Raw genomic sequence first — 25,234 nt, 5'->3', positions numbered from 1 at the left:
CTAAAGATAACCAAACATGTACAAATCATGGAATTACATAATTCCCAGAGGACTGGTTATGCAATGTCCAGCATCCCAATGAAAGGACATTTAGTCATTTCTTTTGTGACATTTAAAAACTTATCCACAATTCTTCCTGGCAGTCACCCTACTCCCCTTATGATCATAGATAATCTCTCTCTTTCTCAAGGTTATTCTTATTCACAAAAAGGCTTGTTCCATTCAGGTTTGTGATAATGGTTCACATAAGTGAAGCAAGAATAATAACTAAACATATAAGGCCTCTTTGAGTTGCTCTGCAAAAATAGAGGCATACGGTATCAAGCAACCACTAAAGCTACAGAATTAACATTTGTTTGAAAGTTTCCGTAAGAAATTTCAGATAGGACTTTTAAATGTCTCTATTTTTAAGGCTAGTAAATCAAACCCCCAAAAACTTTCTCCACCGAACTTAACCTGTAACCTCTACCATTTAGAGGAATTTCCATCCTGTGAGGTTCCCAAGATTTGCTAAATCTACCAGCCTGGTAAGAGCTAACCTTCCTTACTATGTATAAGACTGGGAATGCATTAGTCAGGCATCATGTCAGTTTTCATAGGAGGTCTTTTTAAGCCATCCATTTATGTATAAAGTCAACTTTGTTCTTTAATATTGTTTCATCATAACTGATTGAATAAGAATTTGTCTCAAATATGCCACCAAAAGTAAGGTCTTGGTTACATAAGAAATTTGCGCAATTATATTCTGGATAAAAAGGAGGGAAGATTCTACTTGAATCTGTTAATGAAAGTGAGCTTGAAAGAGAAAATCTCTCAAGATGGATTCCAACTGGCTAACTGGGCCTAAATTTAAAATAGAGCCAAGCAGCCATTTGCTGACTACAGGGCACACACACACTCTGACTTCTCCCTAAACCTGCACCCCTTTAAATCTGGGAGTTTTCAGAGCTTCGCTGTATCAATCAGTTAGAGCTGGGATGAACTGCGCAATCAGAACTCAGCTATATTGACAATTACAACTAAGTAAACTTGAATCCTTTATTTGCATAAATGAACCTGATTGGGAACCTGAATGAGAGCTTTTGCTATAAAATCCAAACCCTGGCCAGGAACAGTGACTTGTGCCTGTAATCCCACCAATTTGGGATGTTGAGGCAGGAAGATGGGTTGAGGCCAGGAGTCTGAGGCCAGCTGGGACAACATAGTGAGACACCCAAACAATTTTTTTGTAAATTGCTCTACAAAAAGCAATTAAAAAAAAAAAAAAAAACCCAAACCTTCTGTTTGTTCTCTGGAATGTATCTTCATTTTATACTGAAGACTATATCTCCCCACTTTGCAAACTCTTCACTGTCACAAAGTCTCTTTCCCTCAAATTCAGATGTAGAGAACTTCTGTTCACAAAATCCATATAAATGACACTATTGCCGTGAAGAACAAAGGGTATCTAGTAAAAGTTTCTGAATTCTGGGTTTTGCTCAGAAGCAAACATAAGTTTAAAATGTTTCATTTCTGTTTAGAAAGCAATCTATTAATTTAAACATTAGAGGTCATTCAAGAAAAGATAGGATTCCCTTATATAGCCACAAAAAATAGAGCATTAAAATGGCATCAACGATATTTCAAACAAATAACTAGAAAAAAAATTTTTTTTCTAATCAGTTCGATGAGTGCTATTTCAGGTGTCCCTAACCCTAGGCCACCTTGTGACCAGCTATGAACCAGGCCACACAGCAGAACGATGAGCAGCAGGCAAGCAAGCATTACCACCTGAACTCTGCCTCCTGTTAGATCAGCGGCAACATTAGATTCTCATAGGAGCACAAACACTATTGTGAACTGCACATGTGAGGGATCTAGGTTGCACTGCTTATGAGAATCTAATGCCTGATGATCTGAAGTGAAACAGTTTCAGCCCAAAACCATCCCTCCACCTTTCGCCTAATCCATCGAAAAATTGTCTTCCACAAAACTGGTCCCTGGTGCCACAAAGCTTGGGGACAGCTGTGCTATTTAATTAATTCTTGTTTGCTAAATTTGGTTCAGTGGTCTGATTTCATGAAGTCTTTTACTTCTATACTAAAAAGAGTTCTGGAAATTCTGACTCAGTCAATGATATGGTCTGAAAGTTATCTAAGCAATGTCAGTTCAAGAGTTTGCACCCAACAGTCTATTCTTTGAAGTATCACTTGGAGTACAATAGTCCTCCCTTATCCTCAAGGGCCATTCCAAGACATCCAGTTGATGCCTAGAACCGTGAAAAATATCAAACCTTATACACACTATGTTTTTTTTCCTAATTTAGTGGAGAACTGTCACTTTTTCACTGAAAGGAAGCAATTTACTGCTTTCCTTTTGCGTATCCAAATTGCCAGCATCACTACTCTTGTACTTTGGATTCATTACTAAGTAAAATAGGGGTTATTTGAACAGAAGCACTGCTATAGCACAACAGTTAATCTGATAAACAAAGATTGCTACTAAGTGACTAACTGGTTGGTAGTATCTACAGCATAGACACATTGAGCATGAGCAAGTGGGTCATTCATGTCCAGGCCTGGACAGAGGTGGATGGTATGACATTTCATCACATTACTCAGAATGGTACACAATTTAAAACTTACAAATTGTTTACTTCTGAGATTTTCCATTTAATATTTTTGGATTATGACAGACCATAGGTAACCAAAACCATGGAAAGTGAAACTGCAGATGGGGGGCTTACTGTATCTTGTACAGTCCATTCTATGAGGCTCTCAGACTGCCCTGTGTGAAGACAAACACTTGGGTCTGTAATTTATAGGAGAGCCTTCAGGCACACATTAAAATATATAAAAAATCATCTACAACATGTTACCTGTTATCTGTAGATAATAAACATTTAACGATTGTGGTTCACTCAAGACCCAAGGGCTTTTCAGTCAGCTTGTGATAAATGCTGCGCGACCTGGCTCTCTCCTTTCAGGGCAGTGAGCTCCCCTCTAGCCTCCACCTCTAGGTGGGTCCAGAAAGTGACCATCTAGGAGCCAAGGCATGGAATTGGGAACTCCAGGAGTCTTCTTGGTTCTCTACCTTACTGTGGCCAAGCTCTTACCCAAGCTGCAAGACTAAAGTCTCCTTTCCCTTTCCCTCTCCCATTCACAAGCAGAAGGACTCTTTTTCTGTGGCCACCACAGCTGGAAATGTGCTGGGTCACACCTGAAGCCAGCACAGAACTGGCCCATGGCAGTACTGCCTGGCTATTGCTGATTTTTATTCAAGACTCAGGGTCTCTTTAGTCAACAGGTAATGAATCTTGCCAAAACTGGATCCTTCCCTTCAAGTCAGTGGATTTTCTTCCTGCCAACTGTGTGTCTAGAAATGTTGTTTGGAAGGCTAGGGCCTGGAATGGGGGCATCAGGCTTGGTGCCTTACACCACTGTGGATAGGCTGGTATCCAGATTGCAAGACAAAGTCCTCTTTACTCTTCTCTCTCCTTTCCTCAAGCTAAGTGAGGGAGTCTCTCCCAGATCTGCGAGCTGTATTGCCTGGGGTTAGTGAAGGGGTGATGCAAACACTCATTCGGCCACCACATCTGGTGTTTCACTAGGTCACATGTACCCCAAATCCACTGGCTCTGAGCCCAGCATAGCACCAGGACTTGCCCAGGATTGCAGTTCTTGTGGCTTAGACCGCCTTTCTAGTTGATTTGGAACCCCAGAGCACTTGAGCCCGTGGTGGAAAGGTTTCCTGGAATTCAGGTTCTGACTACTGGGATGGATGATTTCCATCTGGTTAGGGCTGGTCTAAATGCTCCCTCCATGGGTGCCAGCTGAATTCTAACTTGTGTTGCTTTCCACTGTGACAGGCAGCACTGAGTTTCAATTCAAGGTCCACAATCACTGCACTCTCCCTTCCCCAAACACAGATTCTCTCTCTGCACCATGTGGCTGCTGCAGGAAACTGGGGAGGGATGGTGTCGACAATTCAAGACTATTTTTTCCTACCCTCTTCAGTGCCTCCTTCCCTGATATGATGTTAAAACCAGGTATTATGATCATCATCCACCTGATTTTTGGTTCTTATGAAAGTGCTTTCTTGTGTGGATAGTTGTTCAATGTGGTGTTCTTTCAGGGGGAGATAATCACTGAAGGGTTCTTGCTCTGCCTCCTTCTAGGCGTTTACTTTTAAATTTAAAAATTTAAACTAGTCTCACTTTCCAAAATGTTTCTGTGCTAGAAATTTCTGTAAGAGAGATTATTTTAAACGTTTAATTCATTTAAAATAGTAGAATTTTCTTTTTTTCTGGGAATTTAAAAAAATATTTATTTATCTAAGTGCTTATTTTTCTCCACAAAGCAATCCAATCAGTGTTCTTTAATGTAAAACATAAAACAATATAGTTTCTTAAAAGCTTTCAGAGGTAGGAACACCATGAGAGTTAAAGCATTGCTTGAGTATAGACAATGATATACAGAGAGACAAACAGATGCAGAGAGAACATATAGCTTCAGTTCTACAATTTCAGTCACAGGCAGGTCAAAGCGAATACAAACATTATAACAGATTTTACAAGCATCAAAAAGTTGTTCTTCCCAATGGCTACAGAATTTCTAAATTAATTTGAGTTCAAAATAAATGATCAAAAAGACTAAAAACTAGATTCTCTCATCTTTCATCTAACAGGAAATAGATGTCTACCATTCAGCAATAATAATCACCAAATGGTTAAGCCAGAGGTTGGCAAACTATGGCTCACTGTCTATTTTTCGATAACACAAGAAGAGATTTTTCCATTTTTAAATGGTTGGAAAAAATAATAATAATAATAATATTTTGGGACATATAAAAAGCTTTATTAAGAAATTAAATTTTTAGTGCCTATACTTAAAGAGCACTTTATTTTTAAATTTTTATTGGACTCAGCCATGTTTATCCTTTACATATTTTCAATGACTGCTTTTGAACTTGCCATAGTCTAAATGTTTGTGCCCCCCTCCAATCAGCATGTTAAAATTCCAAACCCCAAAACGATGGTATTAGGAGATAGGGCCTTTAGAAGGTGATTAGGACATGAGGGTGGAGGCCTTATAGATAAAATTAGTGGCCTTATGAAACAGATCCGAGTGAGACCCTTGTTATTTCCACTTGTAAGAATACAAGGAGAAGGTGTCATCCAGGAACCAGAAAGCAAGCCTTTCCCGTACACCAACCCTACCTTCACCTTGGACTTTCCGGTCTCCAGAATCCAGTTTCTACTATTTTTAATAGTTTATCCTGAGTTCAAATTAATTTACAAATTCTGTAGTCATTGGGAAATTTATTTCTCCAGTGAGAAATAAATTTGTTTGTTTATAATGTACCCAGTTTATGGTATTTTGTTATGATAGACAGCCCAAATGGACTAACACAGCACTGCTACAGCAAAGTTGAGTACAGTCATGCATCACTTAACAATGTTTCAGTCAACAATGAATTGTCTACAACTTGAGTATCCCTTACCTAAAATGTTTGAGACCAGAAGTGTTTCAGATTTTGAATTTTAAAAATACTCATACTTACGTACAATACATGTGTATTAGTGATGATGCATGTGTTTCAATGATCATTTCCCACTCATTACCTCTTATTTTGTATATTTGTGTTTGCTCTCACTCTCTCTTTTTTTTTTTTTTCAAATTAAGTTAGCTAGTTGTTTACTTTGCTGGATATTTTTATGAGCCATCACTATTTTTATTGTTTTACTAATTCCTACCTGATTAATTTCTGCTTTTATCTGTATAATTTTGCTCTTCGTCCTTTCTTTTGCTTAAAGTTCATTTTCAAACTTTTGTGTTAGAAAATATCATTTTAATAAAAATAATTATGTAAGGCTGTATATTTTCTTTAAATCATTGCTTTAATTATATTATATATTTTGATATATAGTATTTTCATAAAAAGTAATTTCTAAAAATTCTGTAACTTCATGGCTCTTTTCTCTTTTTCTCTAGGTGCTGTTTCACAGAGAGTTTTTAAATTGTAGACTTTTTGGGTGGGGATTTGATTATTTTTTTTTAGTTTCTATTTCCTTGCATTGTGATCAGAGAATATTATTAATCTTGTTTTTATGTTATCAAGACCTGAAATTGTGGAACAGAAGATAAAAGCCATGTTCCCTATGCCATGTTTAAATTACCTTGCCCACAGAATTTGCAAGTATAATAAAATTATTGTTTTACATCAATACGTTTTGGTGTCATTTGTTACTCTTTATTGATAACTGGAACATGGTAAGACATAAGGAAAATTTACTTTATGATTTTAAAGAATAAAATAAACTCAGCATTGGATATCACACTACAGGTCATAAAACCCAATCAGCCTCCTGATGTTTGAATCCCCTCTAAACAAAGTTGCTAGTCATCATCATCCATACCCTATTCATATACTTTCAGTTACTGAGAGTTTACTAATTATACAAGCTTTCATAATCAGGCTAAAATTATTTTTTCTTTCTGGCATTAGGTCATAGGACATGATAAAAAAGAAAAAAAGAAAAAAGGTGGGAAGACTGAGAACTCACCTATTGATACAGACCAAAACCCAATCCAGCTTTTCCAGAAGAGATAGTGTATATAATTGTTTCTCTTGTTCAGTTTTTCCAACATATAATAGAGCTTTTTATAATTTTGTCTTTTAGCTTATGTTCTGTATAAAATAAATTTAAAAATGGTACTTTGTTTAGTATTCAATTTATCAGATATCTGGCAGTCAAAAATGGCTGATCAGAACTTTTTTGTTGTTTTGTTCTTTACTAATACGAAAGCATTTCTTTAACTAATGAAAAAATATGTGACAACTGTCCTTTTTCCTTTAATGTTGTGCAAAAGTGTCATCTGTCTCTATAATATGTGCCCGTTGCTGGCTATTTACCTCAACGTTCAGAATCACTAATTTGTGAGTCATAGTTGTGCTTCTTCAGTTTATAATTTTTTTACAATTTTTTTTTTTTTTGAGATGGAGTCTTGCTCTGTTGCCCAGGCTGGAGCACGGTAGCACAATCTTGGCTCACTGCGACCTCCGCCTCCTGGGTTAAAGTGATCCTCCTGTCTCAGCCTCCCGAGTAAGCTGGGACTACAGGGGTGTGCCACCACGCCTAGCTAATTTTTTAATTTTTAGTAGAGATGGGGTTTCAACATGTTGGCCAGGCTGATCTTGAACTCCTGACCTCAAGTGAGGCCTCCCAAAGTGCCGGGATTACAGGAGTGAGCCACCACGCCCAGCCCGTAATTATTTTTCTCTTTGCCATCTGACCTCAGGATAAGAAACTGTTTTCAAATGTCCATCATTTACAAATCTTGGAGTTGTGTTGTGGGTTTTGATAGTTTTCAATATCCTGAAAGGCTTTGAGCTCAGTCTCTGAATTCATCTCAGCTCTCCATCTTTACATCACTAATAGCAATCATTAGATTAAACCCCCCAAAACTTTCTGAACCTAAAGCCTTTGGGATCAATCTCCAATTCTCCTAGAATTGACCCGAATATTGTGACTGAATGAAATCTGATCCTATGAACAAAGATGACCCACTCTTATGCCACAATTCTTGGTGCTATTTTGCACCAGAGACTTCTGTGAATCTGTATCTTCTGAGGACTGAACAAAACTGAAATGACATCCTGGATTTGGAAGCACTCATATTATCTGATATTGATTTTTTAAATTTTGGAGAACATATTTTTTTAAAATACAATTGTCAAGATCATTATTATTTAATGATGTGTTGAAAATGTTGCCAGCATAAAAAGACAAGAAGTAGAAGTAAGAGATACCATTGGAAAAATGGAAAAAAAATACAAATTATACATAGAAAATCCGAGAGAAACAATTAAAACCTTCTAAAATAAATGACTTGAAATTTAAAAAGTATTTTTAAATCTATTCATAACCCATGAGTAGACACAGTGGGAAAATAAGTTTTCATTTACAATATACGTTTTAAATATTCAGAAAAAGACTTTGGATTTAACCTGTTTGTGCAGGACTTATGTATCCACAATTAAAATTTTATTGTCAGAGAAATATTGGAGAAATTTAAATAATATAGGAAAATGAACACTATATAATTTTGACTGAGAAATTGGTAAATACAATGTGATCTGAACTATGTTTCCATTATGTCTATGAATAGAAACAGGACCAAAAGGAAGCATAGAAAAATTTAATGTTGGTTTCCTCTATGTTTTAAGTTATTGCTATTTTTCCCTAAAAGGGTACTCTATTGTCAAAAATATTTATCATGGGCATATATTTTATAACTTGAATAAAATTTTACATATATTTCTATATACACACACACATATATATATATATATATATATATATATATATATATATATATATATATATATCCATTTGGTAAAAGTGATTAAAAGTGAACAAAGTTGTGACAATCTTCCAAATATGAATTTTAAAAATTAGAAATGCCTAATCCCATTCCTCAAGCCCTGTGTTATTTTGAAACAAATTCCAGACATCATATTATTTCAACCTCAATTATTTCAGAATATGTTTCCAAAGTAAAATAAATCTTTTTCTTAAAAAAAATCTCAATAACATTATCATAGGAAAAAATTTAACAATATTTCTTAATATTATCAAATATTCACTAGATATTCAAATTCTCTAGTTGTCTCATAATTTTTCCTTGCAATGTTTAAATCATAATTCAGGTAAAATATATGCATTGTAATGGTTGACATGTATCTTCAGTCTGCTTTAATCTTTAAAAGATTGAGGCTTTTCCTGAATCTTTTTCGACTTGAATTTTATTTGTTGGATAAACTTGGTCTTTGAACTTTTAGATTTTCCCAACACCTGGATCAATTGGATTTTGCTCATTAACCCCTGTGCATTATTTAGTATATTCTCTGTATTCTCTATACATTCCTGGTTAGAACTAGAGGTTTTATCAGATTCATATGTATTTTCTTCATTTTTTGATGTCATTGGCCATTTGCAGGTATTTTAAAACATGTTCAACCTTTTTTGACACTCCACCACTATGAGATTCTCCTCAAATCTCAATTTACTCTAGTAATTTTCTTGTAACCAGTAGAAAACAGTGGAAATAATGCTGTGAGACTTTTGAAGCTAGATCAGAGAAAAATTATGCAGGTCCCCTGGCTCTTTTTGGATGCTCACTAGGGCAATCATTTCCTTTCTGGGGAGATTTAATCCTCCCTCCCATTTCGGGGACATTTAGTCAAGTCCGGACACAATGGGAAGGGTGGTGCTACTGCCATCTAGTGGGTAGAGGCAGGGATACTGCTAAACATCCTGCAAGGCACAGGACAGACTACCTACAACAAGTTGTCAATAGTTCCAAGGTTGAGAACCCTGCTCTAAGGGAAGGCAACTGCGATATGACAAGTCTAATTACTCTGAGACTGCTATGCTGGATAATCCACTTGTAGATATTCCAGTCAATCCCATTAGAGCTCTCAGTTGAGAGCCAGCGTCAACTTTCAGCCATGAGAACCAACCATCCTGGATATTCAGTCCAGTTAAGTCTTCAGATCACTGTAGCCTTGGCTGACCTTTACTTACAACTGCCTGAGCGACCCCAAGAGAGAAATGCCCAGTCAAGTTCTTCCTGAATTTCCAACACAAAATTGTGAGCAAAATAAAAGTTTGTTTAAATCTACCAAGGACTGGGATCAACTGTTAAATAACAATATTAACAGGAACTAGTCAGTGTTTCAATCTATTCACAGATTAGAAGTTACAAAATGGATATAATATAATTCTATTATTATTTCCTATATATCAATTGGAATCTTTTTATAAGGAGACACTTTTCCTATTGACTATTTGATTACTGTAAAGTACAGTTTAAATAAGAAAATCAGTATGAATGCTTGACTTTACAATTTAGTGAAACTGCAAAATCTCTTAAAAAATGGAATAAAAAAGGTGAGAAAAATCTTAAGAAAACATCGTGAAAGCAAGAACTGTGATTTATAGATTACTTTGAATTGTTACATTGACAGCTGACTGCTCAATGTTCACAATGGAAGGCACGTATCAGCAGATTATGGTTTTAATTTGCAGAAAGGAAAGAACTGCCATTCTAGAATTTTATACACAGTGAAAATATTCATCAGGATTGTGAAATAATAACATTCAAAGACATGATTACGATAAAAATGAGTGTTTGTACCAGCTACAAGTCTGACTGAAAGTAAATAGAACTAAGTTTTTGAAATAATCATATTGTTGAAGAAATTATAAGCCTCTACTCAAATTATTTTAACTTTTTGGGACTTACAACTATATTTGCCACTCTTGCATTATCATAAAATGGACTGTAAATAAGATATATTTTCCAACATCCATTACGAATACATCCAACGAAGATAACAGAAAATGGAGACTATCACAGGAGGCCATACAAGGGCCATCATGGATATTGGTCAAGGACCCCGAGAGCAGACTCAGATCTAATCTTGTAAATTCTCATCCCTAAGATAGTGAATCTTTACCATGTCTGGTCCTGGAGAATTTCTACATTGCCACGTACCACTTACTGCTCTGTTTCTTCCATTGTTTCTTTTTCTAAATGATAATCCTCATTGCAATGATCTTATCCCCATTATAGCATAGTATATTCAGTATACGAAAAGAGCAGAAGATAACTATTCTTTCAGACCATAGGTTTAAGAAACAAGAAAATCTTCATCAGAGCCTTATAGAAAAAGCTGTGAATTATCCATACCAGAAAAACTTTCATCATCAATGTCCACCTTGGGTGTGGGATTAAAGAGTGGCACTCTCTGCGCAGTCCTCGGCTAGACATATTTCCTCATTTTACAGATGAGGACATTGATTTAATAAGTAACTTATTGATTTTTAAAAATACCTCTTTTATCACACATAGAGTATTTTAGTTGAATAATGGAAAAATTTGAGGATACATATGTGGATGCTGTTTGATATAAATATAAATTAAATGAGTTAGCATAAAAAGAAATTAGAATAAATTGAGTTTAATTATCACTAAGAAAGTGGAAGTTTTTCTGTTTCCACTTTTCAGCCTTTTGTGCTATCACTAGACTATTGTCAATGAGTCATTATAAGCAAAGGGAAGTAGGCTGCAGGTGTTGCTAATGATCACTTATATATTTTCACAGTGTTCCAAAGCTGTACTTTATTACTTATTCCAGATTGAACTATTTTTATTTTAATTGGTACTTTTAGAGATTTGGTTCCCAACCAGCTGGCATGGTCCAGTGGGTGAAGCAGAGAAATAGCACTTTTGTTACGGTAAAAGTGAAAGCAAATTGACTAATATCTACCAATCATAATTTGAAATAGGACACTGCTCCTATGTTGACTCATATTTTCATAGGATAATGACTGAGTGTGTTGTCCTCTGAGAGGACTTGTATTCTCACCACATGAAGATATATTGAACACCCACAAAATAGCATTAGAAGCAAATAAGAAACCCTAGCATAGTTTGGTACTTCTTGATTTTGATGTTTTATACATCACTAGTGAAACTAAGTTATTGTTCACACCAATAAAGCAATATTTGAGACACACATGAAAACATAGAAATAATGTACAAATTTGCTGATCACCGAAGTAATGTGCACATATTACTTTATATCTCCCCCTTTCTACATATACAAGTTCTTAACGCAGGTTATATACTTTAAAAATTAGTATAATGTTTTACATAAGAACTTAGTATGTGGAACTTGTAAATGATCTGCGCTCCATGTTTGTGGATGATGCAGAATCTTTAATTTATAAATAGCTAATTTGTTATCTTATACTATACACACATATGCTCTACTCCAAAATGCATTTTAGGTCATTTAGCCATGCTTTGCAGTAGTCCTGCTTCCCAGTTGTTTCACATTTCTTTTGGTTGTACTAGAGTGGCTCCCTGAATTGTTAGTTTACTGCAAAATTTTGACATGTTACTGCAGGTTAGATTTTATGCTTTGTTCCCTCTGTAATCAATACCAAACACCTGATTTTTTTTAAACTAGAAATTGCCACAAATTACGAGGAGGTAGATTTTACTAATCTAAAAGAGTTCCATACTATTTTTGTTTATTATAATTTAGAAGTTGTACTGACAGATTGTTATTGTTAAGGCACTTTTTTGTTACTATTAGAATAAGAAGATTGGGGCCTTTCTGCTAACTGCCTTTCACTAGGTTAATCAGTCAGAATTACAGTAGCTTCAATTCAAACAAAGGGAGCAATGTTATATGTAATAGAATTAAGGGAAGCAAGTCAGAGTTCAACAAATGGTTGTCAAAGTTTGATATGGTGGGAAGACAAAATTACAAATATGCATATAACCATATCTCTCTGTGTGTGTTTGTGGATATGTTTTGATATATAAAGACACACAAAAGTTGAAAAAAACATGATTATATATAACATTCAATATTGAATTCAATATATAATTGATGGCAGCATATGCCTAAAGTTGTGGGTTGAATTACTGTATGTCTCACAAAAAGATATGTTAAAGTCCTAACCTTTAGTATTTGTGAATATGAACTTATTTGGAAATAACGCCTTTGCAGGGTGGGAGTGTAAATTAGTTCAACCATTGTGGAAGACACTGTGGTGATTCCTCAAGGATCTAGAACTAGAAATACAATTTGACCCAGAAATCCCATTACTGGTATATACCCAGAGGATTATAAATCATTCTACTATAAAGAAACATGCACATGTATGTTTATTGTGGCAGTATTCACAATAGCAAAGACTTGGAACCAACCCAAATGCAATTAATGATAGACTGGATAAAGAAAATGTGGCACATATACACCATGGAATACTATGCAGTCATAAAAAGGATGAGTTCATGCCCTTTGCAGGGACATGGATGAAGCTGGAAACCATCATTCTCAGCAAACTAACATAAGAACAGAAAATCAAACACCACATGTTCCCACTCATAAGTGGGAGTTGAACAATGAGAACACATAGACACAGGGAGGGGAACATCAAACACCAGGGCCTGTTGGAGGGTGGGCGGCTAGGGGAGGGATAGCATTAGGAGAAGTACCTAATGCCTAATGTAGATGACGGGTTGATGGGTGCAGCAAACCACCATGGCACGTGTATACTTATGTGACAAACCTGCACGTTCTGCACATATACCCCAGAACTTAAATAATAATAATAATAATTTAAAATGAAGTCCGTAGGTGGACCCATAATCCAATATGATTGACATCCTCATAAGAGGAGAGAGACACAGAGAGAACATCACATGACAACAGGCAGAGATTGAAGTGCTGCAGATGCAAACCAATGAATGCCAAGGAACACTAAAGATTACCCGCAAATTACCAAAAGCTAGAAAAGGGCAAAGAAGCATTCTTTTCTGAAAGCTTCAGAGGGAGCATGATCATTCAGACAATCTGATTTTGGACTTCAAGACTTCATAATTGTGAGATAATATGTTTTTCTTGTTTTAAACTGTTCAGTTTGTACTTTATTGTAGCAGTTCTAGGAAATGAATACGTCTAGCTATCAAATATTTGAAAAAGGAAACTAAGTTTTACAGGGTCTTAATTAAAACTATGACAAAATTTCATACTTTGATGACACCCTTTGTTCCAAACACTTACCAAAGATGGTAAAATATAAAATAAGAAAGTCAGAAGGACATGGCCTTTCTCAAATGCAAAGGCAAAACTTTTTTTGGCCGGTAACAGAAAAGAAATGAAAAGTTGTGAGCAGATGATGATATGGCCTTCCTAACTTCCTAACTTTAGGTTCTCAGTAGGCAGAAGTTTCCAGGATCTAAAATATACCCTCAAGAAAGGGGACCAAAGTGAAGTTTGCTACTTGAAGTCCCAGAGTGGCTTATAGCTCCCGCTGAGATACAGAATAGGCATAGTCACAACCTTATGACTAGAAGGTTAACAAAACCACCCCAAAAGAAACTAAACTGAGAAGATAAGTTTTACCAAGGTTTCAAGGGAGCCAAACATGCTTATTTTATACCTACCATTTTGGAGAACAGTAAAAGCACAGACACTACTAGACTAATGTTTAGATATACTATAGTAATTAGGAGAATATTTTAAAAATGGACATATTGATACAAATGCATACAAAAAATCTGAAGATATTATCTTACTAAACTACTATCAAATCAAATTTATCTATCAATTAATCAACACACCATAACTAATTATAATATTGGAACACAAAATAGTTTAACTTCAGAAAATCTATTACTCCAAAATATCATATTAACAAGTCAAAGAAAATACGCCATATGAAGATAAATGTGGAAAACTCCTCTAGCAAATTATAAAATTCACTCATGATATTTTTCTAAAAAAAATTTGCAAGAAAACTATCAATGAAAAATAATTTTCCTAGTTTTATTGAAGTACCTGACAAAAACCTAAAAGAAAATGATGGGCATTTCCATTAAGTCAGTGATGTGGTTAGGCTTTGTGTCCCCACCCAAATATTCCCATATTCTCCATATGTCAAGGGAGAGACCAGGTAGAGGTAATTGAATCATGGGGGCAGTTTCTATGCTGTTCTCATGATAGTGAGTGAGTTCTCACAAGATCTGACTGTTTTTAAAAGAGGCTCTTCCCCTTTCACTTGGCACTTCTTTCTGCCACCTTGTGATGAAGGTGCCTTAACTCTCCTTCGTCTTCTATCACAATTGTAAGTTTCCTGAGATCTCCCCATGCAGAACTGTGAGTCAGTTAAATCTTTTTCTTTTATAAATTACCCAGTCTCAGGCAGTTTTTTAATAGCAGTGTGAGAATGGACTAACATACTCTACAATAAGAAAAAGATGCCTAATCTCATGGTTTCTAATAGGTAATGGTCAACACAATGTTCAAAAATGATTAAGGTAAGAAAGAAAAAGAAATAAATCTGGGAAATAATAATAATGACAAAGGAAGAGATAAAACTCTCCTTATTCGTTAATTATATGATTACCTACGTTGGAAATTTAGGGGATTCTGTGGACAGATTATTAAAACTCACCAGCATACAAAAATCAGTATCATTCCTGATAATGAATACACCAACAATTAACAAAAATCAATCAATAAAAATATGTTCTATAAAACAGAAAAAGTTATACAGAATGTTAGACTGTAGGTGAAAAATTATTGGAGATGATTTTTAAAAGCCTGAATAAATGGAAAGTTATGTTCATATGATTGTTTCTTGGGAAAACTTTGATGATGCACCACAGATTAATCTTAAAATCTAATATAATTTAAATAAAGAAATCTTTGGGGGGTTTTCATGGAACTCGAAAACTACAAATGCAAAATCACATGGCCAAAAACCACTATGACGATTTGGACAACTGGGATAATAAACTTGACCTCACATATAACAAAAATTTTAATAAATGAATAATACAGATATTAGTACAGGATGAATAAATAGACCAACAGAATATAACAAACCTAGAAACTGATTCATTCATATATGACAATAATGTATGACAGACATAGTATTACAAATAAACGAGGAAAAAAGATGAACTGTTAGATAAATGGTGTTGGGATGATTGTTTATCCATATGGAAAAAGTTAAATTAAGTCCTTTAAAACTTTTTGAGTAAAACAAAGAGTAACATTTTTATGACCTTCAGGGAAGAAAGGATTTATTTACTTCAGACACAAAAAGAACACAAATTATAAAAGAAAACCCAGCACTTTGGGAGGCCGAGGCGGGTGGATCACAAGGTCAGGAGATGGAGACCACCCTGGCTGACACGGTGAAACTCTGTCTCTACTAAAAATACAAAAAATTAGCCGGGTGTGGTGACAGGTGCCTGAAGTCCCAGCCACTTGGGAGGCTGAGGCAGAAGAATGGCGTGAACCCAGGCGGTGGAGCTTGCAGTGAGCCCAGATCACACCACTGCACTCCAGCCTGGGCGACAGAGCAAGACTCCATCTCAAAAATAAAGTAAAATAAAATAATAAAAACAAAAAAGAAAATTGTGATATATTTGCAACACAATAAGTTAAACTTTTTGCACAAAAGAAACTATAGACAAAGTGAAAAACTAGTCACATAGAGAGAGAAGACATTTGCAGCCCGTGTGAGTGACAAACAGAAGTATCAACTGCCAATGAAAATGTCCAAAGGCTATGAATAGGTAATTCACAGGAGAAAAAAATAAAAATGGCCAATAAAAGAGCAAAAACATGATCAACTATATTAGTAATCAAGGGAAGCAAATTAAAACCAAAAAAGAACTTTTATACCTGTCGTTGGCAAAACTGAAAAATTATCTGACAATAACAAGTGTTAGAGAAACGGAAACTCTCAGATACTCCTGCCAAGAGTGTTAAATAGTTCAGATTCTCTGGAGATTAGTTTGGTATATAGTAAAGCTGATGTATCTCAGGACACAGAAATTTTACCCCTGGATGTTTCCCATGAAAAAAAATTCAGATAAATTAGTAAGGAGAGTTGCAGTATAATTTAAAATCATAGAAAATGGAGCAGGTAAAATGTACATCAAATAGAAAACAGATAAATATTGTACATTCATCTAACAGACTAATACTTGGATTTCAAAATAAATAAAGTGTGTGTGTTAACATGGATAAATCTTTTCAAAAATCAAGTAAAAGAGTGAATTATAGAATGTGAAGAATTATACACCACTTATATACATTTTAAATCCTTCGATGTGGTCCATAATTTTAAAATGTATTGTTATTACAAAATAAAAAATACCATGCAAAATAAGATGTTTTAAAGTATCATTAATTTGCTTTTAGATAAATGTCTTCATAGAATTTGAAATATATTTGAGTTGGCCTTTTAGAGTTACCATTTGTTAGTAAGGGAAATCAAATATTATTAATTAAATGAGATAAATTAAGGAAGAACACAAATATAATTAAATATAGAAATCTGCAAATAACCCATGCTGAATTCTTCCAAATTATCTCTCATGAACTTTAGTCAGGATTGCTAAGTCATGACATAGCACGTTTTGTGTTTCTTTTTTACTTTATCTATTCACCATTCAGCAGGGAGGATAATTGACAGTGAAATGAGCAAAACTTAGGAGATGGAGGGAGTAAGAGAGATCCTAAAAAATCCCTAGATAATTTACAAACTAGATAATCAATTCTTGACTAATCAGGCTTTGACTCTAATAAATATCAATCACATAATGAAATTAAGTTAAACATGCAAAATTCGTCTAGGATTGCTCTTTTGAATTGATTTTATCTTTTTGAGTACCCAGTATCACTACTGCTGTCATTATCAGGACATAGGACAGGAACACAGCTATTATTTTCCTACCTTTCAGCTTTTCAACACAACAAATATATACTGGCATCCATTTCTATGATTTTAATTTGGGTACTTATTGTCCCCTTATTGGGGACTCGGGGCAATGTAACTGTGGTTTTCCACACAAAACAAGGGTTAGGTATGTGTTTGGCCTCTTTTCTTTAGGATCCTAGAAAACTACCTTCTTATTTTTAACATTATCTTTTTCTGTCTTGAACTAAAAAAACACAGCAAAGTAAGTCACACCAACTATTTTTCATTACCTTTACCAATTATTTCATTAAGAAACTTTGGAATGAGTCATTTTAATCATTAAACATTATAAACAAGTTTTTCTATAGAAATTACTTTCATGAATTCCAAGAAAAACAATTACCTGTTATTACTGCCAAAGTTAAAACTATCTTCCTGCATAGAAGTGTGCATTTCTCAGGGAAGAATGAGTTTATATTGAGGTTGGTGTGGGACATTTAGAAGGAAGCAGCTGACATATTGTTGCAGATTTATGCCTGATAATTACAGGGCACTGTACAGTTTTTTAAATGCTTTCATATTTGTTATGTCATTGGGTTCTTAAAATAATTCTGTAAGGTCACAAATGCAGTGTTTCTCATTTTACAGATGAGGAGATTGAAGTCTCAAATGGCTACGTGACTTCGCCATTACATTAAGAAAAGAAGAATTGAAGTATTATGGTACTCCTGAGTTTCAGAGGATGTTAGTAAAATAATGCATGTGGGAAAATCTAGTAGAAACTATATGTAGTAGAAAAATATAATGTTTGTGAAAATATCTAATAGAAATCTAATAGAAAGTCAATAAATATTTGGCAATAAATATGTTCCTTCAGAATTATCCTGGTGCAGGCAAGGCTTTCCTTGTGTGGCACTACCTTCTCACTCCAAGTTTTCATCATTCTCTTAGGAGGATTATACAAAAGTCCTAGTTTGCTGCGTGTGTTTGTCAATATTGGGGTTGGGGTGTAGACCAGGGACCTAGATGGAATCTCAAAGAACAGGTAAGCATTTGGCCAAATTGGGTGATTGCCAGAAATGAGCTGACTTTGGATTTCAGACTGCCCTGGCTTTTCTACCTTTCTCTCAGGGACTCACGGTGGGAGGTGCTTGCTCTGGCACTTTCATATTCTCATGCTCCTTGCATGATTACCAACTCTACACTTGTTCTTCTGTGCCTGTCATCTTTTGATCTAGTCATTGGGAATGGTTAAAACTATAAGTAGTTCAATCTGTTTAGATAGTTGCATCAATGAATTTTGAGCATAGTAACAACAAATAACAATGAAGGACATTTAATGCTTACTGTGTAGCAGGCGCTATTCTAAGCAATGTATGCATATAAACTCACATAAGCCATACAACAATCTTATTTTATCTTTGAGGAAACTAAGGCATGGAAAAATTAAATAACTTGCTCAAATTATTTGATCATCAACGTACAAAGCTGGCGTTTGAACTCAAAGTGTCTGGCTCAAGAGTGCATTTTTAACCATTTATCCATACTTCTTTCAGTAATATGGCTTAACCATGCTGTATCCTTCAAGTATAACTGCTATGGATGATGGTGGAGGGTAAAAGACTCTTTTAGAATACAAAAAAAAAAAAGAGTCTGTGAGTATAGAATGGGGAAAGCATACCAGTTAATATCTCAACATAGTGTCTCCCTGCATTAGTCCAGTCTCAGGCTAATAAAGACATACCTGAGACTGGGTAATTTATAAAAGAAAGACATTTAATTGGATCACAGTTCAGCATGGGTGGGGAGGCCCCAGAAGACTTACAATCATGGTGGAAGGGAAAACAAACACGTCTTTCTTCACATGGCAGCAGGAAAGAGAAGAATTAGTGCCCAGAGAAGGAGGAAGCCCCTTTAAAAAGTATCAGATCTTGTGAGAACTCACTCACTATCACCAGAAAAGGATAGGAGAAACCATCCCATGATTCAATTATCTCTACCTGGTCCCTTCCTCGACACGTGGGAATTAAGGAAACTATGATTCAAGATGAGATTTGGGTGAAGACAGAGTCAAACCATATCACTCCCCACAAATGTATATTAGCATTAAATATAATGGACCATATAGAGAGTAATATCTCATATTATATAGGATATCCTTACTAGTTTATTGAACAGACAAATACGGTTTTCTTTTTTTTCCAGATTGTCATTTTTAAGAGCCTTGTATTCAAACTACATCTGTGAATTTTCCATCTTGGAGTATTTGAGGAACAAAATCTTTAATTTAATAATGGCAAAATCAACTAACAGATTTTAGAAAAACAGTCCCATCTTAGTTTATTTAATTTGAGTTGTATGTTAGCTCATGTGAGTGCCCAAATTCAGAGCACAGCTTATTTATTTATTTATTTATTTATTTATTTATTTATTTTCTTGTGATATGCCTTGCAGCAATTTAGTCACATTATATTTGGGGTAGGGTAAATATTCAATTAACTGTGGTTCTCTCTGTTAAATATTTTCCTGTTTTTCAAATGTTAACTTGCAATGATGTTTGTAACTGAGATGTCCTTTCTCAGCTAAATTTTGAATTCTCAGTTGAATTTTGTATGATACTCATGTGATAGGCTATGAATTTAAAAGCATCCTAGAGATGGCACATAAATCAATTTGGTAATAGTCTATTGCTTTGGGGATAATTACATTACTGTTTTAGTGTCAAGAGTTGCCCTGATGAACAAGACCTATCTCAGGCGTCTATATATTTCAAGCATTAGTGAATGAATGGCACAGTGCAGAGTGTAAATTAAAAATGGATGAATTGGTTGCACCAAAGTAGTATTCTACTTTTACTACCCTGTCATATGAAATACTATTTTATAATTCAGAGTCACTCTTCAGAACACTTTTCCTTGTCACTCTTGCTTGTCACTTTTATTCCTTTAAATGAGTACTAAATATAGAATTTTTTTTTTTTTTTTTTTTTTGAGATGGAGTCTCGCTTTGTCCCCCAGGCTGGAGTGCAGAGTGGCCGGATCTCAGCTCACTGCAAGCTCCGCCTCCCGGGTTCACACCATTCTCTTGCCTCAGCCTCCCCAGTAGCTGGGACTACAGGTGCCTGCCACCTTGCCCGGTTAGTTTTTTTTTTTTTTTTTTCTGTATTTTTTAGTAGAGACAGGGTTTCACCGTGTTAGCCACGATGGTCTCCATCTCCTGACCTCGTGATCCGCCCGTCTCCACCTCCCAAAGTGCTGGGATTACAGGCTTGAGCCACCGAGCCCGGCCTGATTTCTTTTTTTTTTTTTTTTTTTTAGGAAAAAAAACCCCAAAAAACTATAGCATACCCCCTGAGGTCATTTTTATGTGTTATTTGCCTTTTCAAGACGTCCAACTTGTTGATATTTTAAAATTATTTCTTTTTTTCCCACTTTACATTTACTCATTATTGCTGGGCAAGGGATTCTAGTAATTGTAGTTTAGACAGTGAGGATAAACAAATTTTCCAATGCACTCCTGAGTAAATGCAATTTGAAGTTTAATACAGTTTTTTAAATCAGTGTCTATCTCGAATTATGTCATTAATTTTGAATTATTTCTTAAGTATTTTCTACGGCTTTTACTAATTTACCAGACCATTCTATAGCTTATTAAATTAGATCATAACTTAAGTTTCAAAAACTTTCAGAAAATTGGATTTACTTATTGAATATTACTTCATTTTTCTTCCAATCTTATAATCACAGAGCATTAAAACATGTCCCAACCTTGATGGTCTTATGAACATAATGAGAACCTTGTATATCAGTTAGACCTTTTAGTTGCAAGCACCAGAATCTACACTGGCAGATTTAAACAAAAAACAATAGTTTATTAAAAAATATTAGGTTGCTTAGAGCATCTTCAGAATGGCTAGAAAGATGAAGATTTAAAACTAATTGCCAGGAGCAATGCTCATAGCCAGGCTGTCATGGCCTGAGGAAGGAACCTCCCTGGTGCCATAGCCATCACAGAGAAGCAAAGACCTGCTATGTGATTTTTCTGAAACTATGACTACCACAGCATGGATGTCACTTCCTTTCTAGGAACGCTACGTTGCAGGACACTTTTGTTCCAACTACACCAATAAAATAGAAAGTCTGTGTTTTGTCTGGCATCATGTTGATAACGTCAAAAATAGTCTTCTCTGGGTTATTCTGATTGGTGTAGCTGGGGTCATATTTCTGGGCAGTAATTGCTGGAGAATCAGAGAATTTCGGCTTTGCTTTCTATACTGGGGAGAAGGCACTCAATGTGAGAATTTTCCCACATCTAGAAAGACTATTCAAAATATGAGTGGCAGGTATGAATATGATCAGTTTACATCAAGATATACGGTAGAATAAAGTGTGTAGTTATAATTATTTTTCCTCCTACTTAAATGAATTAAATATGTGATAATCATAAGTTATCCAAAATATAAATTTGAAAGCAAGTTGTAACTTAGATAACATGTTATTGTCAACCTGTAAAGTATGGCTTAATTAAAAAATTCCCATAATTTTAAGTTAGCCTCTATATTAAAAGAAATATGCTTATGTTTAAAATAAAAGGATGTATCAGAGACTAACACTTTCTGATAACTTGGATTTACTAGAAAAACCATGTGGTCTGAAAAATCATGATAATATGGTGAATGGCTACTAATAATGTTGATCTAAAAAATAGTGATATAGTTTTATTACATATCTGAACTTTAGGCCATTTATTTCAACATAAACTCAATTCTTATAGGCTTATTCATATTTAAAGCATTTTAAACTTTATTCAGTATTCACCCTGGGCTCATATTTCATGAACAGGTACATAGTAGAAAAGCAACGAGATAAACTTTGATGTCTACATTATTATTTTAAAAATTGTAACATGAATGAGAACCACTTCTGGGGGTTTCCGAACATTGAATGAAATAAAATCTCCTCTATCTTAAGAGAGTTATGTCATATTGGGACATTCAATACAGTGTATTTGAGGCAGGACTGGAGGCACTTCCATGAAAGAAACAATTATAGTTAAAATCCCAAAGGATGGGCTGATGCCCTAATGGATCCTTTTTTATATCACTAATTGCAGCAATTTTGTGGGTGAAAGGAACAACACACAAAGCAGCAAGAAGGAAAACTTGAAGTACTTATGTTTTTAAAAACATCATTTAATAAATTATAAGAAGACTAAAAGGAAGTCAAACAACTGAGTGGGGAAATGTGGGTTTATTCCCCAGATACTTCTTAAAAGATGGGAAGGAGAAGAAGCTGAATATAGACTGTGGATAAAATATTTACAAAACAAACCCCACAGGAAATAATAATTGAATATTTTATATTTTGACTTATTCAACTTTTATGATTTATTTTTTTTTTCTTCATTGAGTTTAATTAAGCTTTCCCCAGGGTCACAGCCTTGAAAAACTTAAAAAGAATAAGACTTTTGTTTACCAGGCAAGTTTTCACAGTTCTCTTTAAACTGAAGTATCTATTTTGTTAAAATTGTTTTACAAGGGCTGCTGTTCAGCATTTTTAAGGTGTCAGTGACTCCACTAGAAAAAAAAAATCCTTAATAGTCTGGCAAAGGCAATGCCTTTTGCACTGAATTTTTAAAAGTTTTCTGTGCTATGCTATTTTTATCTTATCAAATATTTAATAACATCTTCAATACCTATATATAGAAATATATATAATATTCTTATAAATATTTTCCATTGCAAGGTAATTAAGTTTATGTGCTTAATATAGGAAATGTATTATGGGACAGTATTCGAACTATTTATTCACTCATTTGTTTACTCCATTATTGTTTAATTTATTCATCTGTATATTCATTCATTCATTCATTCATTCAAATACAACCTGCCACATACCACTTATAATGCTAGGAGATGCTAGTGAAAGACAGAAAGAAAGCAAACAGAAAGAAAGAAAGAGAGAGACAAAGAAAGAAAGAAGAAAAAGGAAATAAAGAAAGAAAAATGAAAGAAAGAAAGAAAGAAAGAAAGAAAGAAAGAAGGAAGAGAGGTTAAAAAAAGAACAAAAAAAGGAAAAAAGAAAAAGCGAAATGGTGCTAGAGCTTTCACTGTAGAATGGAGTTAACTCCTTTCTGCTTCCACGTGGCATAGTGGAATGGGCTTTACAGTGTGAACAGGTTTTAGAATTTTTAAAGGCTGATTTGTGATTGGATCTGGATTCGATATGAGGACAAAGGGAGAAGTAGAACCAAAGGACACCATGCTTCAACTCTTCCAATCTCTTCCCCCTTCTTTTCACCACATCCAAAGTTCTAGGTATAGAAAGTCAGTGACTATATCAGGCCATTTTTGTTTCCACTGGGAAGAAATGTAACTATGATGGGATACAGCAGGGTAGGTAAAGAAAGAAACTTGCTAATTTTAAGTAATATAGATCATAATTATACCATCTGTATAAGAAACTATAATAATTTATTTGAAACCAAGTGCATGGATGAAAAAGAGATTATTGAAAGGTCAGCAGTTAAGGGTTTACTTCATTTCCTTGTTAGGAAAAATCACTTCCACCAAGAACAATATCTTCCTTGTCACCTTGGTGCCGTCCAAAATTGTGTTTAAAAAAAGGTGATATCTACATTTATTTTAATGATACTGATGAATTTTATTGTCAATAACTGGAGAGATAAAAACTGGCTTTTGAAAAATGAGTCATAGAGACATCGATAGAAATAAGATCTAGCTATGCTGAGCAATTTAAACATCATGATTCTACAAGTTATATATATAATTTGGGTGTTTCTTTTTTAAAACGTTTATGTTAGGTTCAGGGATACATGTGTAGGTTTGTTATACAGGGGAGTTGCTGCACAGATTATTTCATCACCCAGGTACTAAGCCTGGTACCCCATAGTTACTTTTTCTGCTCCTTTCCCTCCTCCTACTCTCCACCCTCAAGGAGGCCCCAGTGTTTGTTGTTCCCTTGTGTTCGTGAGTTTTCATCATTTAGCTCCTACTTTGGATTTTTCTATATGCACAAAACACCAAGTAATAAGAAATGTGCTTAATTCAACTGGGTTGATTTTTTTTAACTGAGCTGACTACATAGTTTTTTTCTTTCATAACTTCTGTGAGAAATTCAGGGCCTTTCTACGTGGAGTCAAAAGTCTTGAATATACAGAAATAGAATTCCATTTTCCGGGTAATTTAAAATATCTATTCAACACTATTATTTATTACATCTCTAGCATCTTTTTTCTGAATATTCATCCAGCTAACAGTTACTAACTAGGGGTTCCGTTTAAGATTGTATGCCATTTACTGAAGGGGCCACAGCAGTGATGAGAAAGGTAACTTAGTGTTGCCTTCACAATTATTCATATATATTCATGTATCTGACTAAATAATACCAATTTGGTTATATGTTTGTTGTTTTAGAGACAGTCCAAAGTATATTTGCTTTTGGTGAATGCTGGTGTTTTTTCTTGATGAAGTGACTTATAAAGAAGTAGCATAAGGAAGTAGCATTGGCAGGAACAAGTGGCAAGCTTTGATGGTTTAGCAATCAAAAAGTTATCTACTGTGCAGATTATACATATACATAATATGTACACAAATACATACACACAAACATGTGTGTATATATTTTTGGGCATGCATATTTTCAAAACATTTATAAAGCTGTTATCATGACTTTTTTTTTTTTAACCACTAATACACGGTAGGAAATGCTAAATGTTCACAGCAAGCTGCTTATTTTATTTTCCTTTATTTGGATGAAGTGCCTTCAGATTAATCCATATTCTCACCCCCGCCCCATCCATGAATGTCTTCTTATTAAAAAAAAGAAACAACAACAAGAAATTAACTGTTAAAAGTGTACACAATAATTTCTGAACAAAGGCAATTCCCTGGAAAAGGTGAGTTTTAACACACTGAAGTTGTAAGATTTA

At 34.6% G+C, this 25,234-nt stretch overlaps 2 long non-coding RNA genes across 3 annotated transcripts in view; one reads left to right on the top strand and one right to left on the bottom strand.

Moving 5' to 3' along the window:
- The window catches only part of LOC106997085 (uncharacterized), a 219,838-nt gene extending 213,633 nt beyond the window's left edge, over nt 1-6,205 (top strand). Inside the window, exons 10-11 of one of the 2 annotated variants that reach the window (XR_013414527.1) lie at nt 3,908-4,027; nt 5,973-6,205. This is a non-coding gene — a long non-coding RNA (uncharacterized LOC106997085). The remainder of the gene's footprint in view (nt 1-3,907; nt 4,028-5,972) is intronic. The other variant, XR_013414526.1, reaches the window with a different exon arrangement.
- Nucleotides 1-25,234, bottom strand: part of LOC114676273 (uncharacterized) — a 123,753-nt gene that overhangs the window by 89,476 nt on the left and 9,043 nt on the right. The window contains exon 3 of the long non-coding RNA XR_003727150.2: nt 6,545-6,669. This is a non-coding gene — a long non-coding RNA (uncharacterized LOC114676273). The remainder of the gene's footprint in view (nt 1-6,544; nt 6,670-25,234) is intronic.

Source organism: Macaca mulatta, chromosome 2 (genome assembly GCF_049350105.2).
Source record: "Macaca mulatta isolate MMU2019108-1 chromosome 2, T2T-MMU8v2.0, whole genome shotgun sequence".
Taxonomy (NCBI): Eukaryota; Metazoa; Chordata; class Mammalia; order Primates; family Cercopithecidae; genus Macaca; species Macaca mulatta.
The sequence above is the reverse complement of the archived record's forward strand: the minus strand, read 5'-3'. Positions and strand labels throughout refer to the sequence as shown.